Raw genomic sequence first — 6,000 nt, forward strand, 5'->3', positions numbered from 1 at the left:
ACAGCAAAAGAAACTACCATCAGAGTGAACAGGCAACCTACAGAATGGGAGAAAATTTTTGCAACCTACTCATCTGACAAAGGGCTAATATCCAGAATCTACAATGAACTCAAACAAATTTACAAGAAAAAAACAAACAACCCCATCAAAAAGTGGGTGAAGGATATGAACAGACACTTCTCAAAAGAAGACATTTATGCAGCCAAAAAACACATGAAAAAATGCTCATGATCACTGGCCATCAGAGAAATGCAAATCAAAACCACAATGAGATACCATCTTACACCAGTTAGAATGGCGATCATTAAAAAGTCAGGAAACAACAGGTGCTGGAGAGGATGTGGAGATATAGGAACACTTTTACACTGTTGGTGGGACTGTAAACTAGTTCAACCATTGTGGAAGTCAGTATGGTGATTCCTCAGGGATCTAGAACTAGAAATACCATCTGACCCAGCCATCCCATTACTAGGTATTTACCCAAAGGATTATAAATCATGCTGCTATAAAGACACATGCACACATATGTTTACGGCGGCACTATTCACAATAGCAAAGACTTGGAACCAACCCAAATGTCCAACAATGATAGACTGGATTAAGAAAATGTGGCACATATGCACCATGGAATACTATGCAGCCATAAAAAATGATGAGTTCATGTCCTTTGTAGGGACATGGATGAAGCTGGAAACCATCATTCTCAGCAAACTATGGCAAGGACAAAAAAACTAAACACCGCATGTTCTCACTCATAGGTGGGAATTGAACAAGAGAACACATGGACACAGGAAGGGGAACATCACACACCGGGGACTGTTGTGGGGTGGGGGGAGGGGGAGGGATAGCATTAGGAGATATACCCAATGCTAAATGACGAGTTAATGGGTGCAGCACACCAACATGGCACATGTATACATATGTAACAAACCTGCACGTTGTGCACATGTACCCTAAAACTTAAAGTATAAAAAAAAAAAAAAAAAAAACTCCTCCAAGCTAAAGGAGCATGTTCTAACCCAATGCAAGGAACCTTGAAAAAAGGTTAGAGGAATTGCTAACTAGAATAACCAGTTTAGAGAAGAAAATAAATGACCTGATGGAGCTGAAAAACACAGCAGGAGAACTTCGTGAAGCGTACACCAGTATCAATAGCCAAATCGATCAAGCAGAAGAAAGGATATCAGAGATTGAAGATCAAATTAATTAAGTAAAGCATGAAGACAAGACTAGAGAAAAAAGAATGAAAAGGAACAAACAAAACCTTCAAGAAATATGGGACTATGTGAAAAGACCAACCCTACGTTTGATTGGTGTACCTGAAAGTGACGGGGAGAATGCAACCAAGTTGGAAATCACTCTTCAGGATATTTTCCAGGAGAACTTCCCCAACCTAGCAAGACAGGCCAACATTCAAATTCAGGAAATATAGAGAATACCACAAAGAAACTCCTTGAGAAGAGCAACTCCAAGACCCATAATTGTCAGATTCACCAAGGTGGAAATGAAGGAAAAAATGTTAAGGGCAGCCAGAGAGAAAGGTCGGGTTAAACACAAAGGTAAGCCTATCAGACTAACAGTGGATCTCTCTGCAGAAACCCTACAAGCCAGAAGAGAGTGGGGGCCAATAGCCAACATTCTTAAAGGAAAGAATTTTCAACCTAGAATTTCATATCCAGCCAAACTAAGCTTCATAAGTGAAGGAGAAATAAAATCCTTTACAGACAAGCAAATGCTCAGAGACTTTGTCACCACCAGGCCTGCCTTACAAGAGCTCCTGAAGGAAGCACTAAACATGGAAAGGAAAAACTGGTACCAGCCACTGCAAAAACATAACAAATTGTAAAGATCATCAACACTATGAAGAAGCTGGATCAACTAATGAGCAAAATAACCAGCTAGTATCATAAGGACAGGATCAAATTCATACATAACAATATAAACTTTAAATGTAAATTGGCTAAATCCCCCAATTAAAAGACACAGACTGGCAAATTGGATAAAGTATCAAGACCCATCGGTGTACTGTATTCAGGAGACCCATCTCACATGCAAAGACACACATAGGCTCAAAATAAAGGGATAGAGGAATATTTACCAAGCAAATGGAAAGCAAAAAAAAAAAAAAAAAAAAAAAAAAAAAAAAAAAAAAAAAAAAAAAACCTGGGATTGCAATCCTAGTCTCTGATAAAACAGACTTTAAACCAACCAAGATCAGAAAAGACAAATAAGGGCATTGCAAAATGGTAAAGGGATCAGTGCAACCAGAAGAGCTAACTATCCTAAATATATATGCACCCAATACAGGTGCACCCAGATTCATAAAGCAAGTTCTTGCAGACCTACAAAGAGACTTAGACTCCCACACAATAATAGTGGGAGACTTTAACACCCCACTGTCAATATTAGACAGATAAATGAGACAGAAAATTAACAGGGATATTCAGGACTTGAACTCAGCTCTGGACCAAATGGACCTAATAGACATCTACAGAACTCTCCACCCCAAATCAGCAGAATATACATTCTTCTCAGAACCACACTACACTTATTCTAAAATTGACAACATAATTGGAAGCAAACCACTCCTCAGCAAATGCAAAAGAACAGAAATCATAACAAACAGTCTCTCAGAGCACAGTGCAACCAAATTAGAACTCAGGATTAAGAAACTCACTCAAAACCACACAACTACATGGAAACTGAACAACCTGCTCCCGAATGACTACTGGGTAAATAACTAAATGAAGGCAGAAATAAAGAAGTTCTTTGAAACCAATGAGAGCAAAGACACAATGTACCAGAATTTCTGGGACACAGCTAAAGCAGTGTTTAGAGGGAAATATATAGCACTAAACGCCCACAGGAGAAAGTGGGAAATATCTAAAATCGACATCGTAACATCCCAATGGAAAGAACTAGAGAAGCAAGAGCAAACAAATTCAAAAGCTAGCAGAAGACAAGAAATAACTAAGATCAGAGAAGAACTGAAGGAGATAGAGACACAAAAAAACCTTCAAAAAATTAGTCAATTCAGGAGTTGGTTTTTTGAAAAGATTAACAAAATAGATAGACCACTAGCCAGACTAATAAAGAAGAAAAGAGAGAAGAATCAAATAGACACAATAAAAAATGATAAAAGGGATGTCACCACTGATCCCACAGAAATGCAAACTACCATCAGAGAATACTATATACACCTCTATGCAAATAAACTAGAAAATCTAGAAGAAATGGATAAATTTCTGGATACATACACCCTCCCAAGACTAAACCAGGAAGAAGTAGAATCCATGAAAAGACCAATAACAAGTTCTGAAATTGAGGCAGTAATTAATAGCCTACCAACCAAAAAAAGCCCAGGACCAGACGGATTCCCAGCCGAATTCTATCAGCGGTACAAAGAGGAGCTGGTACCATTCCTTCTGAAACTATTCCAAACAACAGAAAACGAGGGACTCCTCCCTAGCTCATTTTATGAGGCCAGAATCATCCTGATACCAAAACCTGGCAGGGACATAACCAAAAAAAGAAAATTTAAGGCCAATATGGCTGATGAACATCGATGCAAAAATCCTCAATAAAATACTGGCAAACAGAATCCAGCAGCACATCAAAAAGCTTATCCACCACGATCAAGTTAGATTCATCCCTGGGATGCAAGGCTGGTTCAACATACACAAATCAATAAATGTAATCCATCACATAAACAGAACCAATGACAAAAAAAAGATGATTATCTCAATAGATGCAGAAAAGGCCTTCGATAAAATTCAACACCTCTTCCTGCTAAACACTCTCAATAAACTAGGTATTGATGGAAAGTATCTCAAAATAATAAGAGCTATTTATGATACCGTACTGAATGAGCAAAAGCTGGAAGCATTCCCTTTGAAAACCGGCACAAGACAAGGATGCCCTCTCTCACCACTCCTATTCAACATAGTATTGGAAGTTCTGGCCAAGGCAATCAGGCAAGAGAAACAAATAAAGAGTATTCAAACAGGAAGAGAGGTAGTGAAATTGTCTCTGTTTGCAGACGACATGATTGTATATTTAGAAAACGCCATCATCTCAGCCCAAAAACTCCTTAAGCTATAAGCAACTTCAGCAAAATCTCAGGATACAAAATCAATGTGCCAAAATAACAAACATTCCTATACACCAATAATAGACAAACAGAGAGCCAAATCATGAGTGAACTCCCATTAACAATTGCTACAAAGAGAATAAAATACCTAGGAATACAACTTACAAGGGATGTGAAGGACCTCTTCAAGGAGAACTACAAACCACTGCTCAAGGAAGTAAGAGAGGACACAAACAAATGGAAAAACATTCCATGCTCATGGATAGGAAGAATCAATATCGTGAAAATGGCCACACTGCCCAAACGAATTTATAGATTCAATGCTATCCCCATCAAGCTACCACTGACTTTCTTCACAGAATTAGAAAAACTACTTTAAATTTCATATGGAACCAAAAAAGAGCCCATATAGCCAAGACAATCCTAAGCAAAAAGAACAAACCTGGAGGCATCATGCTACCTGACTTCAAACTACACTATAAAGCTCCAGTAACCAAAACAGCATGGTACTGGTACCAAAACAGATATATAGACCAATGGAACAGAAAAGAGGCCTCAGAAATAATGCCACACATCTACAACCATCTGATCTTTGACAAACCTGACAAAAACAAGCAATGGGGAAAGGATTCCCTATTTAATAAATGGTGTTGGGAAAACTGGCTAGCTACATGCAGAAAACTGGAACTGGACATCTTCCTTACACCTTACACAAAAATTAACTCAAGATGGATTAAAGACTTAAACCTAAGACCTAAAACCATAAAAACCCTAGAAGAAAACTTAGGCATTACCATTCAGGACATACGCATGGGCAAAGACTTCATGACTAAAACACCAAAAGCAATGGCAACAGAAGCCAAAATTGACAAATGGGATCTGATTAAACTAAAGAGCTTCTGCAGAGCAAAAGAAACTATCAGAGTGAACAAGCAACCTACAGAATGGGAGAAAACTTTTGCAATCTATCCGTCTGACAAAGAGCTAATATCCAGAATCTACAAGGAACTTAAACAAATTTACAAGAAAAAAAAACTCCATCAAAAACTGGGCAAAGGATATGAACAGACACTTCTCAAAAGAAGACATTTATGTGCAGCAAACATATGAAGAAAAGCTCATCATCACTAGTCATTATAGAAACGCAACTCAAAATCACAATGAGGTAGTATCTCACGCCAGTTAGAATGGCGATTATTAAAAAGTCAGGAAACAACAGATGCTGGAGAGGATGTGGAGAAATAGGAACACTTTTACACTGTTGGTGGGAGTGTAAATTAGTTCAACCATTGTTGAAGAAAGTGTGGCAATTCCTCAAGGATCTAGAACCAGAAATACCATGTGACCTAGCAGTCCCATTATTGGGTATATACCCACAGGATTATAAATCATTCTACTATGAAGACACAAGCACGTATGTTTAGTGCAGCACTATTCACAATAACAAAGACTTGGAACCAACTCAAATGCCAATCAATGATAGACTGGATAAAGAAAATGTGGCACATACACACCATGGAATACTATGCAACCATAAAAAAGGATGACTTCATGTCCTTTGCAGGAACATAGATGAAGCTGGAAACCATTATTCTCAGCAAACTAACACAGGAACAGAAAACCAAACACCACATGTTCTCACTCATAAGTGGGAGTTGAACAATGAGAACACATGGACACAGGGAGGGGAACATCACACCCTGGGGACTTTTGAGCAGGGTGGAGGGCTAGGGGAGGGATAGCATTAGGAGAAATACCCAATGTAGATGACGGGGTGATGGGTGCAGCAAACTACCATGACACGTGTATATGTATGTAACGAACCTGCACGTTCTGCACATGTATCCCAGAACTTAAAGTATAATAAAAAAACTTACATTTTATTTAATTCTTTACTAAAAAAAATGAAG

This window comes from Pan paniscus, chromosome 13, assembly GCF_029289425.2.
Source record: "Pan paniscus chromosome 13, NHGRI_mPanPan1-v2.0_pri, whole genome shotgun sequence".
NCBI classification, from domain to species: Eukaryota; Metazoa; Chordata; class Mammalia; order Primates; family Hominidae; genus Pan; species Pan paniscus.